This window comes from Bubalus bubalis, chromosome 1 (genome assembly GCF_019923935.1).
Source record: "Bubalus bubalis isolate 160015118507 breed Murrah chromosome 1, NDDB_SH_1, whole genome shotgun sequence".
NCBI classification, from domain to species: domain Eukaryota; kingdom Metazoa; phylum Chordata; class Mammalia; order Artiodactyla; family Bovidae; genus Bubalus; species Bubalus bubalis.
In genome coordinates, this window is record NC_059157.1 from 105,183,255 (window position 1) to 105,202,080 (window position 18,826).

General features: G+C 38.7%; 1 protein-coding gene across 2 annotated transcripts in view; it reads right to left on the reverse strand.

The window, feature by feature from the left end:
* ZBTB20 (zinc finger and BTB domain containing 20) overlaps positions 1–15,827 on the reverse strand; it is an 869,399-nt gene extending 853,572 nt beyond the window's left edge. For both annotated transcript variants that reach the window (XM_045166105.1, XM_045166753.1), the window contains exon 1: positions 15,672–15,827. The gene's annotated coding sequence lies outside the window, so the exon portion shown is untranslated. The remainder of the gene's footprint in view (positions 1–15,671) is intronic.
* Positions 15,828–18,826: the final 2,999 nt, after the last annotated feature.

Genomic DNA, 18,826 nt, shown 5'->3' on the forward strand with positions numbered 1-18,826 from the left:
AACTGAACTGAAAGAATATCATATTCTATAAATATATTGTTTTGGAGTTATATTATTCAATTTCTCTTAATTGTTGTTCACAGATATTTAACAGAGCTGGCTAGATCTTTCCAATAGTTTTTACTGTACATATTTGTCTACTATAAATAAACATGCTCTATACATATTTATGTTGCTTTTTTCTTCATGAACTGTGCCTTTTATCCTTATAGTGCCCCTTTTGATAACAATGCTGTCAACTTACATTTTCCTATTTTCTTTTTGTTTGAATTTGTGATATTTTTTATGTTCACCACTTTACAAACAACATTTCTTTATAATTTTGACATAGGTATTCTTGTAATAAAATCTGAGTGGCTTTTTTTTTAAATTTAATCTAACATCTTTTTTAATGGAAGAATTTAGTCCATTACAGTAAATATAACAATGTGCTTAATATTGTATCTTCCAATTATATTTATTTCTTATCCTACATTGTTGTTCTCTTAGTTCCCTTTTCTGGATTTTTTTTTTTGCTTAAACAAATGGCTCTGCATTTTTTTCCTTGCTGCTAGGAAAGTTCTAAAGGATGTTCTATCATGCTAATCTTCCCTTTCTCTACTTAAGTAAGAGGTTCTATTCCCCAACTCTTTCTCCTAAATAAATAACATGTTCAGGATATCCTCACTTTTCTTCCTCTTCATTTCCTTTCTTCTTATCTCCTACCACTCATTTTCACCCTCTTTTTACATTTCTCTTGTTTACTCCCTCTATCAATTAAGTTTTGATCAGTTTAGCACATTAAAACTTTTCTTTATATAAATATGATGCTTATTTCAAAAGCCTGAAATTGTCTATTTCATTACTATTATCTAGTAATTCCCAAGAAGGGTAACCATCAAACAATTGCAATCATTTCCCTTGCTAGTAAGGTCATGCTTAAAACCTTGCAAGCTAGGCTTCAGCATTATGAAAACCAAGAACTTCCTGAAGTTCAACCTAGGTTTAGAAAAGGCAGAGGAAACAGAGATCAAATTGCCAAACAGATCAAATTCGCTAGCATATTCGATCATAGAGAAAGGAAAGGAATTTCTGAAAAACATCTACCTGTTTCATCAACTACACTAAAGCCTTTGACTGTGTGGATAACAAACTGTGGAAAGCTCTTAGAGAGATGGGGATACCAGACCATCTTACTTATCTTCTGAGAATCTAATGTGGGTCAAGAAGCAACAGTTAGAACCTTTTATGAACAACTGTTTGGTTCAGAATTGAGGTGTATGACAGGGCTGTCTGTTGCCACCCTGTTTATTTAAACTATACGCTGAGCACATTATGAGAAATGCTGGGCTGGATGAATTACAAGCTGGAATCAAGATAGGTGGGAGAAACATCAACAAGCTCAGAAGTGCAGATGATACCACTCTAATGGCAGAAAGCAAAGAGGAACTAAAGAGCCTCTTGATGAGGGTGAAGGAGGAGAGAGAAAAAGCTGGCCTAAATTACTAAAAAAACTAAGATTATGGTATCCAGCCCCATTACTTCATGGCAAATAAAAGGGGGAAAGGTGGAAGTAGTGACAGATTTTCTCTTCTTGGGCTCTAAAATCACTGCAGATTGTGACTGCAGCCATGAAATCAGAAGACAATTGCTTCTTGGCAGGAAAAGTATGACAAACCTAGACAATGTGTTGAAAAGCAGAGACATTACTCTGCCAACAAAGGTCCGTATAGTCAAGGCTATGGTCTTCCCAGTGGTCACGTATGGTTGTGAGAGCTGCATCGTAAAGGCAGAATGCCAAAGAACTGATGTCTTTGAACTGTGGTGCTGGAGAAGGCTCCTGAAAGTCCGCTGGAGAACAAGGCAATCAAACCAGTCAATCTTAAGGGAGATCAACCCTGAATATTCACTGGAAGGACTGATGCTGAAGCTCAGTATTTTGGTCACCTGATACAACTGCCAACTCACTGGAGAAGTCCCTGATGCTGGGAAACATTGAGGGAGAAGAGGGCATCAGCAGATGAGATGGCTAGATGGTATCACTGATGCAATGGACATGAACTTGGGCAAACTTTGGGAGATGGTGAGGGACAAGAAGGCCTGGCGTGCTGCAGTCCATGGGATTGTGGAGTCAGACACAACTGGGAGACTGAGCAACAACAAGCCATCTATCTTTATCTCTTAAATGAAATTATTCACACAACACACACTCACACAATTATAAATAAATGTTCATTATTCACCACTATTTCTTTTGCTTTTCATCTGGAAATCTATGCCCTGGTTCATTTGTTGTTTGCTTATAATTTATTCTCAGGTCTTGCATAAGGAATAATAATTCTGTGTTCTGAGTTTTTAGTTTTCCCTAAATGCATTTCTTTCACCTTGACTAGCAAATGACAACTTTCTGGGCACTGAAATTCTTGGCATGTAGTTTTTCTTTTTGCAGTCCATTAATGTCATTCCACTATCTTCTTGCTTCCTGTGTTAGAGATACAAAGTTCTATGATACTTTAATATTTTACCCCTGTATAGGAGAAACTTGTTCTTTCTACTTGGGAATTTATGTTTCAATTTATTTTGAGAGTTCAGAACCTTTATCAGGACATGCTAAGTGTGCCTTGTCTTTCAATCAAGACCATAAATCAATAAACCCTTTCAATTCACAGACTCTGATATTTCTTAAACACAAAGAAATTTTCTTCTATTATTTAATTATACCTCTCCTCTATCTGTTCTTATTTCTCCCTCTGTAATTCCTATTATTTGCATTTTGATTTCTAAACTATCCTCCAAGACTCATCCTTGGAGTCTCATCAAGATTTTCTTCATGTTTTATTTCTGTGCTATGTACTTTGATACCTCATACTTGGTCTTTCAGTTCACTGATTCACACTTCAACAGTGATCATGTTCTCTTCTGATTTTTCCACCAAGTAGCTCAACTGAGATATGTTTGTCTTAGTATCTGAAATTCTTCTTTGATCTGTATTTGTATTTCCTTAAGTGCTCTTGCTATATTTCAAAATTCAGGTTTCATTTATTTTTGCCAACATTACTAGTTGCTTAGAGTATGTACTCCTAATTTTCCTGCCTGATCTTCCTCTCTCCCTTACTATTAGGTCCTTAGCGAGGACATGGAAGCAACCTAGATGTCCATCAGCAGATGAATGGATAAGAAAGCTGTGGTACATATACACAATGGAACATTACTCAGCCATTAAAAAGAATACATTTGAATCAGTTCTAATGAGGTGGACGAAACTGAAGCCTATTATACAGAGTGAAGTAAGCCAGAAAGAAAAACACCAATACAGTATACTAACGCATATATATGGAATTTAGAAAGATGGTAACAATAACCCTGTGTATGAGACAGCAAAAGAGACACTGATGTACAGATCAGTCTTATGGACTCTGTGGGAGAGGGAAAGGGTGGGAAGATTTGGGAGAATGGCATTGAAACATGTATAATATCATGTATGAAACGAGTCACCAGTCCAGGTTCAATGCACGATACTGGATGCTTGGGGCTGGTGCACTGGGACGACCCAGAGGGATGGTATGGGGAGGGAGGAAGGAGGAGGGTTCAGGATGGGAACACATGTATACCTGTGGCGGATTCATTTCGATATTTGGCAAAACTAATACAATATTGTAAAGTTTAAAAATAAAATAAAAAGGATTATTTTTTATTGATATCTCACTGGAGCTCTGATTTTGTTGTTGGAGTATCCTAAATGGCAAAAGTGTTAACACTTGGAGAAAAGAAATGTAGACAGTCTACCAATTCCCTGCCAGGTCATGAGGAGGTAGATCACTGTTGCCTTATTTCTGAATTTTCTTTCAGCCTCAGGGACAGAGAAAACTCAGCCAGTGCACTCAGCTACTTTGACTTTTTAGATAGCTGGAGAGACTTGGATATATAAAACAGGCAAAAATTAACCTTTTCTCATTGTGGTTCACAGGCCTCTGAAGCCCAAACTCTTGGTTACAGTGTCTACTGTTTTCTGATCTTTATCCCTGAACTCCAGTACTGTTCTCTAGTTGCTTGCCCAGCTGAAGGAAAAAAACCTTCAAAGCAGTTTTTCTCTGTCCCAGGTGTCATGGCAATTGTTCACAGATCTCAGCAGCGATTTGATACCAAAAGTCAGGAACTGGCAGTGAAGGAGAAAATTGCCATACCTAGGTCAAGTTGTTCTCTGAATCCTTAATTTTAAAAATATTGGTGGCAGGGGGTGGGGGGCACATATGAATCTGGAGTTATCTGGGACTTTGTTATAATTATTCCCAAGAATCAATACTTCTCTCACAAAGTACACTCTTGAATATATAAAAATGGCAATAAACTCTCTTTATGTTCTTAGGTACAAATTCAAAAAAAAAAAAAAAAACACTACAGCTATTAATCATTTGAAGTACACTTTAATGAAATCCCAGTTTTAATTATTCTAGGACATAATTATCTTTTGTTTTGGAAACAACAAATCAATGTGCTGCTGTTTCAGTTAGTAGAAAGACAAACTACAACTTCGTCCAGTCATGTTAAGTCTCCTACTGTCCAACTAGCAAGTCTTATAAACAAGAAAAAGCAGGTCAGTTGTTATATAGGAATTAAACATCCATCCTACACAATGGCTTATATGACACTACCCTCCATATTGTTCATAGCCCAATTACCTTTTTTGCTTTCTAGGAGAGCTAAGGATATAACATCAAGAACATTAAAGTGTTTCACTGAACTAGACTTCTAAACATAATAAGGTAAAATAATCTAAAGCTCTGTTCTATAAGTGTGTGAAATTTTATGAACTTATGTTTTTTTAAGAATTGGGAAGCTCATATAAAATGCTAAAAATCTCATTACAGTCTATTAAGTGTAAAAAAATACTCTGGACTGTTTGTTCTACTATCCAGATAGGAATCATATAGGATATGAAATTTGGATTTCATCCTTGAATCACTAGGTAATGTAATTCTGTGTACTCTATTCAATACAATATCCTGAATTGATTGTAGTAGATTTGCTTTACCATTGATGGGCCATATCTGATATATTTCTTTTCTGAATCACGGTAAATACAATTTTTTATTGGAACTTCTGCCATGACAGAATTTCATTAAGTATCTAAAAGGATAGAAAAGCATGTGCATGTGTAAAAATATTTGGGTCTTAGAAAAGTACAGAGAAAGCCTATATTAGGTAATAACAACTGGAACAATGCTAAATTTGAACCAGTCAACAGAAAATAAGGAATGATAGCCTGGTAAGCAAGGATCAAGGTAATCTTTCAGGAAAGTTACGAAAGAGTCTAATCAACATTGAATCCTCCAATGTGCCAGGGACTGTGCTAAGCACGAAGGCTTCACAGATTAATAAAATATGGTACTGCCCTTAAGGATCTGCAGTTCAGTGTAGTATAAATGTGAATGCTATCTTTCCAGGTGATGAATGTCAAAGAATGGATGCATCCAATTCTGTATAATAAAATTGATCATTACACAAATAATAGAAACAGGTATACACGACATGAAATTACAGAAAAAGAACAATCATTTATTTGGGGGTTTTATAAACTCTGGCAATTCACTTTGTAACAACTGCTGAAATACCTGAATCAGAAAGGTCTGGAATCCTGTTCATTTTTCAGCTCAAATCACGCCTTCATCATAATATTGCCTTGTTCTCAAACCTTTGCTAGAAGAAAGATTACTGAGAGGCTGAATTTTCAAAGGTATTTCTCTAAGGGTCAGATAATATAAAGGGAAAGTAAGATGCAAACAACATAGTTGTTGAAAAGACCAGGTACTACAGGATGTCAAAAGAACAAGAACAAAAGAGTACCAATGACAAACTTGAATGATAAACTTGAAGGGGAAAGATGTCACACATAAACTGAATGTTGATTATCTTTCTAACTTCACAGTATATTGTATTAGAAACATACAAATGCATATTGTAGTATATTTCTTAATGCATCAGAAATGAGTCTGAAGAAAATATCAGAGATATTGTCATAAGGAAAACTAAAGACACATATGTGATAGTGTAGCTCTTCCATTATTCATTGAGTCTGCCCCACCATCTATATGTAATATAGCTCAACAATGAATATTACCTCTTAAAAACTTTTGAAGTCTCCAGTGCCTTGTAGAATAAGGGTGAGTATGCATTCAGGTATACCTATCTGTATTTGGTTTGATGTCATTAAAATTATTTTAAATTAAAAAACATCACTGTAAAAGTTTATATAATTCCCTTTTCACTAACTCATGGGCAATCATAAATATAATCCAAACTCATGTATATTAACTTTGCCTGCACTGATCATTTGAACCTATTATTCCAATAGAAATGCAGTCATCCTATCAAATAAAATTAAACCTTTCTTTTGGTATAGCAACTTGGTATAGCAACAAATGAAGGAAAAGTTACTGTTACTTAGAGGAGTCTAGACTCTATTCCACCTTAAGTCTGCTAGAGGCAGGCTCCATGAATATGGGAAGAGGAGACATCATAAGCTAAATTACAAAATGAAATGAAGTAAAATTAGGCTATAATTTAATTTGTTTTACTCATCAAATCCTCAGCAAAGCTAACAGGTGTTTTCTTATATTTAAAAACTGGACAGCAGACAAAAACTTGTACTATAAATGCCCTTCAGAAATAGTGATTTCAGAATTGAGGGGCACATGGTAGGTACTCAATAAATGACAGCTATTCTCAGATTTACCCTATAGGCTTTTGTGCTAAATTGCATTTCTTGGTACTGCATCTAAATTTACTGGCTAATTTTAAGTTAGTATTGATGATCATGCTTTTTGTGCCAAAACCATAGCAGCCTTTGTATCCCAAACTCTAGGTGGCCCCTATTTAAGCCAGTTGTTGGTTCTGAAACAAATATAGGGGTTCAAACAACAAAAACTTTGGTGCCTTCCAAAGTCAGTAGGATTGACCAAAGTTTTCAATATGTTTCTATTTTGTGTCACCCTTATTTTTCTGTATGATCCCAGTTCTTGGTTCCTCAACCTGATCAATTGAGGTCTCCTTTTTGACCTCTGCCTTCCCAGTACTCCCAGTGTCTAATGCTTCCTTTGACTTGCTCCTACTCATTTTTTTCCATCTGCTTTTATATGTTACCCAGCTCCAATGCTGCATCCGAACAAATCAGGCAGCAGCCACCAGGTCCATCCACTGTTAAAACCTTCAGACAAACTCCCTCTCAGGATCTGTACTTCTAGACTGAAAAGTTAATTTAAAAACAAACTTTAGCACAGCAAACATTCCTCCAACTTACAGCTCTTTCACATTGTGCCCTTCTCTGGAACCTTCTCCAAATCCACTATGTCTTTCTTGAAATAAAATTACCAGTACTAATCAGGGCGGGTATTCAGTGAAAATGGTCCCATAAGGGGCATGATGAGGAGTGATTAAGACCTTAGATTTTCTGGAGTTGGACTTGAGTTTGCATTTCCACCTGTTATATTCTGTGACTTTTAAGAAGTTACTTAACCTTCCTGAGCTTTAGTTTATCTTTAAAAATGACATAATAACAGTGTCTCTCTCAAAATATGCAGATATAACCAATGTCTGGTACTGAGTAAGTGCTCATAAATGTTGGCTATTGTAGTTGTTATTGTTATCATTGTTTAGTACAAGAACAGAATGTGTTTTGTTTTCTTCTCACTATGCTTACAATCAATAAGCTTGCTAGTACTTTTGGTACCAATGTCATTAGGAAAGGGTCTACATTAATTCCTCAGTACATGGGCTGGGTTTCAGTTAACTTCTATTATAAGCCTCCTTTCTAAATATCTCTCATTTTCCCCCTTATTTGCATGCATTGAAGTATTCATAGCACCTTTTCTGCACTATGGTTGATTTAAATTTTTTCATTTCTCCCAAATAGCTTCGGTGTTCATTTGCTTCAGTTGTATCCAACTCTTTGCAACCCTATGTAGCCCGCCAGGCTCCTATTTGTCCAGGGGATTCTCCAGGCAGGAATACTAGAGTGGGTTGCCATGCACTCCTCCAAGAGATCTTCCCAACCCAAGATTGAACCCGCATCTCCTGTGTCTCCTGCACTGTAGGTGGATTCTTTACTGCTAAGCTACCGGGGAAGCCCCCCAAAATGGCTTAGCATTGCCTAATACATTGTTGAGTTTATTGTATATTCTATTAGGTAATTTATAAAATGTTAAGAGCAGTACCAAGAATATCAACAGTTATGGATAGGTGTATGAGAGGGAGACGAACCAAGAATTATATAGCTTTCTCCAGATAGCTGCTTCCATTTGTGAACAGGCAAAGGGTTTGATGGTTTTGAGCCTCTCATTAACACTCAGACTAGCCAAAGGAGTATGAGTCAATCAAAAAGAAACCGAGAATGAAATTCTAAATGAAAACTTTAAGGTCATCATTAAACAAATACCTACAAGTAGGTACACAAAAATTGTGTGCAATTTGTTTCTGTATATGACAGCACAATAGTTGCAAAGGCTTTTCTAACACAAGTTCTTCCCACTATTCTTCATCAAAATCGAGTCAACTTCCTTAGTCTATCTTACTGTCCTTCCTGTGTAAATCTATCCCTGGGTGGGTACAATGTAGAATCAAAGATCAAATGCAGCAGTTAAGAATTACCAGTTTTATAAGGTCGATATGGAGATGGCCCCTCATTACTCAGTTTATTTATGGTTTACTTTAAAATAGCACAGAAACCAAGTTAATCTTCTTTATTCAAATATATCTATCTATCCATATATTTTACAGAATTAGAAAATGACTGAGATAATTTTCTGTTATTACCTTTCTCCACTTAAGCAACTTATACAGAGTGAAATGCAAAGAATCATGTTTATAAATTATATTACCAATATATCTACTTGAGTGAAGGTGAGCTGGTAAAAATTTATGTAAACTAATAGACTTATTATAGTTACCAACTATAAAAGATTATCAGTACTTAATATTGTGGCTCTTAAACTTGCACTATTATACTATATTTAAAAGCAAGTATCATTAAAATGAAACTTTTATCCACGGCTGAAAGTAAAAGGCAAAAACAAATATTTTACATATACTCTTTCCTGTGCCCCTCTGCACATCACATCTAGTCACATTACCTGAAGATAAATAAAGACTTAAGTATCAAAAAACCACACTCACAGAACAGAAAGAGACCGTGAAGATGAAGGAAGCGAAGGTAGAGATCCAAACAGATCATGTAACATGCCTAAGATCATACAACTAGTTAGCTGTAGCACTAGATCCAGAACAATCTTTCCAAACTCTACATCTGCAATTTTTGACAAAGTGCAATAAAAAGATAATTCAACATTAATATATGAGGGATTAGCCAATAAGTTAGATGTTGTCCCCTCAAGTTAAAAACTGTTGGACTTAATGACTTCTCCCTTGATTTTATATTCCTGGAAAATAAATTTAAAATAACATAAATCTGCAAAAACTGACTAGAAGTAATATCAATTACAAAGAAAATGTATACCCTTTCTTAAATCAAAACCATGTAAGAAATATTTTTAATGCCTAAAGGAAGTCGAAGTCAAAGATTTACTGGTTGTGTGTACATGTGTAGTAGTGATGGGGTTTGTTTCATTTTGTAAATTGTTTGAGGTTACTTTTGTGATGTTAATTTGTATCCCCAAAATGGAAGTACAAAGAAAATGAATTTCTGATCATTTATAAAGCACTGTTATATATAAATAAATAAGTCTCTAGAAACAAATATCAGTAAGAAAATGGTTGCCAATAATTTCAAAACTAAAAATCTGAGTTTTAATATTGTTTGACTAATTGAAAATATTATTGTTTATTATTATTTAAAAGAAAACATTTTTTAAAAAAGGTCAAAAGTAATTGAAAAAGAGATTAAAGCAGTCTACTTGATTCTCTAAACTGTGTGTGCATTTTTCCTGAAGTGTATGTTCATGAGCTGACAGTAGAGACAGGCTGCCTGCTTTGTTTGACTATAGTTCTGTTTACCTCATACTGTCAAGAATGGATTTTGACACTCACAGTATTAATATTGCTATTTTTATTGATATAATTAGCACTGCTATAAACAATTCCTCAGCCTGGCATATCTAAGTATATCATTACAATCAGCAATATTAGGGCTTCTTCTTCTTCCATGATACCTCAGAAACAGACTGCTGGCCCAAACAACAATGGTGACTTCATAATGTGGAAGTTACGGGAAAAAAATAAAATTGCCCTGTCAATAGAGACTACTGTTTTGTGTATGACTTCACTAAACAAACGAGTTTATATTTGTTTGAAACTAAAGTTTCTCACCAATCTGCTGTTTCAATTTCACATCTCACCATATTGCACCTAAAACATGCAATCTGGATTCCTGTTGCTGCTCTCCCCATCCCCCCCAATAGCTCAGGAATGGGTTTGAAATATGAAGCTTCAATATATAAAGCAAAAGAATTAAGACACCCAAAATTCAGAATGGGTGGGTGAAAATAAGTGTGCTTGAAGTCACTTGTATAACTGCCAATGGGTGGCCCACTTGTGAGCTTTTGATCATTACACTGAAACAAAATCAAAACATATTTTATCCTGCCTCGAGATCACATCAGCTGCAACAATAACCTTATCTAGACCTTGAATAGTTTGTTCATAAAACAAAGTGGGGTGACTGACCCAGTACATACTTAACACAGAATATGAAGGCCAAAACAAAATGACAATACAATTTAAAACAAGTCTGTGGAAATTTTAGGCTAGTATATTAAACCTTTCTTTGTCTCGCTATCACTTGACAGATGGTTAGCCTTTACACAGCCTAGTATCTCTGGCAAAGAAACGACTGTGTCTAGCCAATAACACCCCAAATTTTGACTTAAAATGCATTGTAGACATACTTGCACTTACCTTAAAAATATGAATATTAATAGAATTAGTCATTATTTTATTACTATTGAAATTTGTCAGATGTCAAGATTTTATCTTTTACTCTATGAAATACTTCTTTTTCAAACTTGCAACTATCTTATTATGTCAATCCAGGGTTAGAACAATTCTTCACTTCAGATTTTATTCATTTTATGTGCTGCTTAGTAATCATGCTTTGAAAAACTTCCTTGAGACTTCCCTGGCAGTTCAGTGGTAAAGACTCCTTGCTTCTACTGTATAGGTTCGATCCCTGGTCAGGGAACTAAGACATAAAATCCCACAGGCCATGTGTACTGTATGGCCAAAACAAAGCAAAAAAGTTTCAAAAATAAATTTTAAGCCAAAATTAACACAAAATTTACTACGTTGTTACTCAGAGCAAAATTTTGGTAGGTAACAAAGTGTGTTCAACAAAATCACCTGGGAACTTTGAATGCCTACCACAAGGCAGGACTAGAATTATTTATCTAGTACTGAAATAAACCTTTATTCAAAAACTGATCACATATAAATATATATTTACATGCACATAAACACACATTGATCAACTATCTTTACTAGAATTAGAAAAAGTTCCTAATTTTTAACATTCTATCAATCATTCTTTGCTTTCTAAAAAAGATTTCAGCTGAAACAATACGCTCTATTAGCTACACTCTCTTGTTTTTTGTCCTAAATCTTCCTTCCTATTGATAGCTTTCAGATTCTGCCAGGTCTGTATTCAAATAGCCACAGGCACTCTCAAAGTTCTCTGAAGTGTATTAACATGTACTCTTTCTGGAAGAGTTGATTACTGCTACAAATTAGCATAGAGATCTAGTGTAGGTAAAGAAATTCAAGCTCTTCACAGCAGGGGACGGAAGAACTGGAGGTAGGATTGTGTGAACTCATACTTGACTAACAAAATAAAATTCACTGTGTTAGAGAAAAATAAGAAAATCAGAACTTGTTATTTGAGAACTGTGAACTAGGTTTTGGAAAAGTTAGACACCCACTACTTGAAGTAACAAACTCACTGCTAAATGTACTCCCTTAACCAGGCACCAAGTTTCCTTCAATTAGAAACCTAGGATTTTTACACCTACAGACTAAATGATTAAAGTAATGCTAAAATCTTCTGTAATGTTCCTCTTGAATTACAAATGGGCTATTAAATCAGAGAAGTGCCAATCAAATGCTTTTGTAGTTTGAAGGAAAGGTTTAAATAACAAAGCATTTTTTTTGCAGCCCTCTCTTTCTCTCTTTAAAGTCACCTATAAATTAGTTACAACAAATTTCCATCTTCTCTTGATAAAAACCACAACTGAAAAAAAGATTTAGGCACTTGATTTTTCAGACATATTCTTAAAACAAATTAACTAAAAAAATTAAAATATTCTAGATTATGTTTTACCATAATTTGCCGACAAAAGCTCCATAGGAATTTCAGAGTAAATTCCAAGACACAGATTTTTTTTTAATATAAAGTAATATTTTATTTATTTCAAAGGCATGCTTAAAAGTAAAACCCTATCTGTTAAAAAGATCTACTGAAATGTATGGAGAATGTTTCATGACAATAACAAAAGGTACAAATCAGCAATAAAGTACTGTAAAGTCTTCCTTTCTTATCATTGGCAGTTGATGAACACCTCCCTGATCCTTGAAATGAGAAAACAGCTAGGTTTTAAAGTTTTATACAAAAAAACCTTCTTCTAGCAATCTAAATACACAATGTGTATGTGACATTACAATGAAAACTTCACAGGGGCAGAGAATTTTTTTTTCTTGTTCACTGTTACATCCCAAGTGTCTAGAACGGTGTCCAGAACAGTTAGATGAATTTAAATATCCATTTCAGAAACAAATTATTTCAGAGAATAAGTTAGAGCCCATTAAGGTACACTTCTATATTCCAAATGTTTTGAAGAATCTCTTATCATTTATTGTAAAATATCTGGAATAAGTTGTAATTCATTTATAAATTTTAGATCCTTCTACAGGAACTTAGTTGTATCTTTTATTAATCTTCTGAAATGACCTAATTTTTTTCTGGGAATTCCAATTTGGTTGGAAAGTCTCCTGAAGACTGACTCTGTGTCTGTCTGTGGCTCAGTCGTGTCCAACTCTCTGCGACCCCACGGACTGTAGCCCACCAGGATCCTCTGTCCAAGGAATTCTCCAGGCAAGAATACTAAAGTAGGTTGTCAGTCCCTTCTACAGGGGATCTTCCTGACCCAGGGATCGCACTAGGGTCGCCTGCATTGCAGGCAGATTCTTTACCGTCTGAGCCACCAAGTAAGTCCCTGAAGACTGACTACTGAGATAAAAGTAAGTCATTTAAAATGTTCCCCCACCTTTGGACTTTATTCCTATATGGAGTAATCAAAGTTATATTAATTTGACAACAAGAGTAGCTGGATATTTGTGGACCTCAAAAACTTGCTGACCACTTCCGACACTGGCATCACATTAACTAGTAGTTCTGAACAACGCCCCTCTTCCTCCCACCATACACACACACCAAAATTATAACCCTCACATGTAAATCGTTCTTTCCTCTAGTAATCCATTTAAACTCCAAGTCTTTCAGTAGCCACTTGCTAGTAGCTAGTATACACATTAACTACATATTTTCTTGGTATAGTAGGAATTTTAAAATACTGGCACCTTAAATGAACTAAACAGGTAAGCACAAAAACTTCTTCCTAAAACTGGATAAAATTTGACAATTTTTAAACTTCTTTCTTCAGTCTGTTAAAACTGGGATCTCACCATGAAGGGGCTTATTGCTTTGGAGGTTGTAGCCAGTTAACTTGTCACCTGATCTTCATAAGCAAATGGCCTTTATTCCCCTGGTCTATGATATCTGATTTTACAAAGCCCAAAACACCCAACTGCTAAACTCACTGAGCAGCTAATTATATTTCTAGAAAACTCACTTTTTTTCCTTCTCATCTGTTTATTTGAGCACCATGTATTCTTAAGCCTTGACAGCTAAACAATGAGTAACATCAGCAGTTCTTCAAGGGCAACTTCAAAATTTCTCAAGACTACTCCCAAGAAGACACAGTGAATGGTATTACCATGTACTATATGTGCACTCGATACACTCTGATTAAGAATGACAAAGAGCAACAAGGGCATTTAAAAAAATAATGTAAATTGTTGCTGTGGTTCTTTCCTACAAACAAGGGAAATGCAGGACTTAGTCAAAATTGGACTGATCAAATTTATACGTGGGGGTGTGGTGGGGTGGAAGGGTTTATTTTAACTATTCCCAAGTGATAGCTAAGGGTGTATGGTACCGGGAGCAACAGATAGGAAAGTCAGTCATTTATTAATTTGTTGCACGCATGCACAATTATAACATTATTTAATGTGTAAAGCTGGAGAAGTTTTTTTACAAAGCAGTCATAATTCATGTTTTAAAACTTTCAATACCAACAACAGTAACTTTAGAACAGAGTTTGCTTGGAAACATTGTTCTCTGTTCATTTTCTTGGCTGAAATTTACACATGACCACAGGATAAGAAAACTCCACTTGAGCAACATTTCGGTTTTTCTAATGCTAAGAAGCAGCTGAGACAATTTTCACAAGTCTAGAACATTAACAAATTCAACATATCTTGGGCCAATGCTGATTTTGAAGACAGTACTTAACCCACCGGCTGCTTCCAAATTACTTCCTGATTCATTCAGATTTTTATTGGAGAACTGTCACCCTGCTACTGACCCCATTCAACTGGGCTGCCTTAAGAGATCAGCGGATTACCGCGCTAGGTAGGATAGCTGTACGCCATATTGTGTTTTCCGCTCATGTTTATAGTTTGTGTGCCTAGCATATGTTTGTGCAAGTGTGTTTATCAATAGAACTTTTAGAAAATCCCTGCCTCCTGCCTCTTCAGCATCCTTAAAAAGGATAACAGCTTCAAGAGGGGCGGGGCGTGGGGCGGGTGGTGGGAAAAGACCAGAATGCCACACGGATAGTAATGCATTAAACAATGTAAAACAGTGCATTTCTTTCAAACTTTCAAAAAGCTTCCAACCATTTCTCTCGGCTATTGAAAACCGTAAGCATTTTTTTTTTCTTTTTAATGTTTCCACGGGGGCCCACAGGAGAGAAAGAAGGAAAGGAGTGTCTTCCCTTCCCAAGCCCCCTCCTCTAGAGTCGTAGCAGCGAAGCAGGCGGCGGCCGGTAGCTCGGGCGTCTGGAGGGGCGTCCAGCGACTCTGGGGCCAGGACCCCTCCCGCCCCCCAGTTCTCAGAAGACGCTCCAGAGACCGCCAGAGCCACGGCAAGCGGGGGAGGGCGAGAAGGGAGGGGGCGGAAGACAAGCGGGCGCCTCTAGTAGCTCCTGAGCCCAGGCTAGTCCCCCTCAGCTCCTCTTCTTGGAAGCGGCAACTCCAGGCGCGAGGAATAGAGAGAAGAAGGCAGAAGACTCGTTTCCAGCTGCGGGACGCCCCGCCCGCTCCTAGGACCCAGGACCCTCCCGCGGTCCCTCCCTCCGCGCGGGGTCGGGCGAGGCCGCCGCCGCAGCCCGGCGCGAGGAGGGGCGCCAAGAGAAGGGGGAGCGAGGCGGGGCGCCCGGGGGAAGGGGCGCGCGCTCTGCGGACCAACGGCCCGCGGGCTCGCCACTCTAACTCGCTCCCCCAACCCCACCCCGCGCCCCTCCTTTCCCGTCCCGCCGCCCCCAACTCCAAGCGCCTCGCAGACGCCCCGTCCCCCACGGCACGCACACACCCCTCCCGCCCGCCTCACAACAAATTAGAGTTTTTGGCGTTACCTCCTCGCGCTCTTTAATCTTCTTTCCTCAACTCCTAAACTTCCCCCCGCCCCTACTTCTTCGGCAGAAGGCCCACATTGGGCGCCTCACATCGCGAACCCTCTATCTTTTCCTACTATTGGGTTGCCCTCATGCCACTCTTCGCTTCAATGAGCCAATAAGGATGGGACGCCCCTCGTGAGGTTGCCGCCCATAAACAAAATACACTCTTCCTCCTCCCCTTCACCTGTCCCCACCCCATCTGCCTCTTTCCTCATCTCTTCCAGCTTCGATTGGACTAGGAGAAGCCCAATCCGCTATCCCAGGCACACATTGGATCATGGAAACTTCGCTCAGAGAACTGTTAACAAGTGATTGGTCAAGAGTCTTCCCACTTCCCACCCTCTGCCGCACCTTTGCCCACTCTGGAGAGGTCAGTCATATCTCGTTGTTCAGTGATCCGAGAGTTAGGAGGCAATTGGCTGCGAGAGCCCGTCAGACTGGACTGGGGTGAGTCGTGATTGGTCAACACACACACAATCAAGTTTGGTTGTCTACTCCTCCGCCCCCCTCCCTTTTTTCCACGCCCCCGCCCCCTCCCGACTGCTTTTACTTTCTACGCATTTCTATTTCCTCCTTTATTTATTTATTTGTGATAAACTTAAATGACCCGGCGACGGAGGCGGGACTCGAGGCGAGGCCGAAGATGACGAGCGACGGCCGGGGGCCAATTGCCGAGAGGGATGCCGGGTGAGGGGCAGCGGCGGTGGCCAGTGAGAGGCAGGTGTCTGGAGCGCGCTAGGCCTATGGAGCCGGGATGCCCCAGCGGAGGCGGCGGTTACCCGCTGTCTGGCGCGGCGAGCTGGCGGGGGAGCCGCAGGAGGGGAGGAGGGGGTGTCGCTGTCGCAGACAGCTGAGGCGGCTGGAGGGAAGCTGGATCCCGAGTGATGGGAGGGAAAGCGAGAGAGAAGGTCTGGGGAGGCGGCGGCGCTCGAGGCCCTGCTGAGTCCAGGCTTGGTTCCTGTGGAGTGGGGTGCAGGTTGCCAAGCCAGGAGGTCACCGGAGGCCGCTGAAGCAATGCCAGTGCTGAACGGGAAAATGTGTTCGTTCAGGAGGTCTGGAAAAAAGACTGTAAAACAGTTCGGAGTAAGCCGCCCTTAATACAAATGAGGATATTATCCTAACGGGAAAAGCAGATTATGTTTCTTATTACTAAAGACCTGAAGTACCAACGACCCAACTGGAGCCCACAAAATTCAATATCCTGAGGGCTAGAAGGAACAAATAAAGCAACACGGAAAATTAAATGCGGTTCAGACGCTTCAACAAAACCTTCATCCTCATCCATTTGTCACTCAACATAGCACTCCCCAGAGCCAAATTCTTACATTGGTTCTGTACTCAGGCACAGAGGGGTAAAAAATGAGTATTAAAGCCAGCAGGAGGCTTAGGGAAGGTTCCTAAAAAGGATTCCTAAAAAGGGCTACGATGAGGGTTGAGGGGGTCGGGGTGGAGGGCGCTTTTCACTAAACAAACAACAAAACCTGCAAAAATGAAAGTCGCTGTGTTTAGGGAACTCATCACAAAATAAGGGACTTTATTAAACATACCATGCTCATAAATAATACAGTGTATTTACAGCTTGAAAACTTTTTTAAGTAGGACATGTATTCGATGTGTCGTTTCTAGTAGACTCAGGTCTTCTGAATTTTCTCCTAGGCTTCCTTGGGTTATAGAACATGCCATAAATTAAAAAAATTAGTCATGCAACTTGTTAAAGATGATTAGGCAGACTTTATTCAGGACCATTGAGTTGGGTATAGATAGGATCGTTGCAATCGAATTTTGCATGGGGGTAGAGAGGTTGAGCTCAAGTTTGTGTTTAGAATGGGCAAGTGGGAACAAGGTGAGGGTCAGTGGATGGAAAATTGCTGAGAGGGAAACGTTAGGGGTAAGGGAGATTTTTGGCTAAACAAATCAAGCAGGATTCTTGCTGAAGACAGGCCAAGATGATCAGACATCACCTTGGGGATAGTGGAAGATGAAGAACCTGATCATGTATTTAGGGTAATTAGGTGTATGTTGGGGGGAGTCATTGCTAAAACTATTTTGTGAGGAAGTGTACAAATAAATGCCTGGCTTTGGTTAATTTGTTTTAGTAGGATCTAAGCAAAATAAATTTGCCCTGATGAAAAAATAAGTGTACAAGGCTTTGCCTTCATAAATAACATTAGATCTATCTTTTGAAGAATATTTATACGAGGGTCTCAGAAGCCACAAAATTACTGCATCAGGTGTCAGCAAATTTAAAAACCAGTATACAAATTTCTGGTTTTTAAATTTGCTGACACATGATGCAGTAATTTTGTGGCTTCTGAGACCCTCATATAAATATTCTTCAAAAGATAGATCTAATGTTATTTTCTTGGAGAAGGCAATGGCACCTCACTCCAGTACTCTTGCCTGGAGAGTCCCATGGACAGAAGAGCCTGGTAGGCTGCAGTCCATGGGGTCGCTAAGAGTTGGACACGACTGAGCGACTTCACTTTCACTTTTCACTTTCATGCATCGGAGAAGGAAATGGCAACCCACTCCAGTGTTCTTGCCTGGAGAATCCCAGGGAAGGGGGATCCTGATAGGCTGCCGTCTCTGGGGTTGCACAGAGTCGGACACGACTGAAGCGACTTAGCAGCAGCAGCAGATACAAATTTCTGTAGCATCTGGAAGCCAAAACATTTCAGAATTTATGTATAAAATCATAGCTACAAAGTAATGGGATTTCTTTGGAAGGAATGATGCTAAAGCTGAAACTCCAGTACTTTGGCCACCTCATGCACAGAGTTGACTCATTGGAAAAGACTCTGATGTTGGGAGGAATTGGGAGCAGGAGGAGAAGGGGACGACAGAGGATGAGATGGCTGGATGGCATCACTGACTCGATGGACGTGAGTCTCAGTGAACCCTGGGAGTTGGTGATGGACAGGGAGGCCTGGCGTGCTGCAATTCATGGGGTTGCAAAAAGTCGTACACGACTGAGCGACTGAACTGAACTGAACTGAATGTAGTGACCATAGTTTAAGTGTTCCACACAGAATAATCAGCTTCACATGAGAAAATTCAGCAAAAGTTAACAAAAGTGTTTAAATAGTTTAATTCCACAATTTTACTGAAGTACA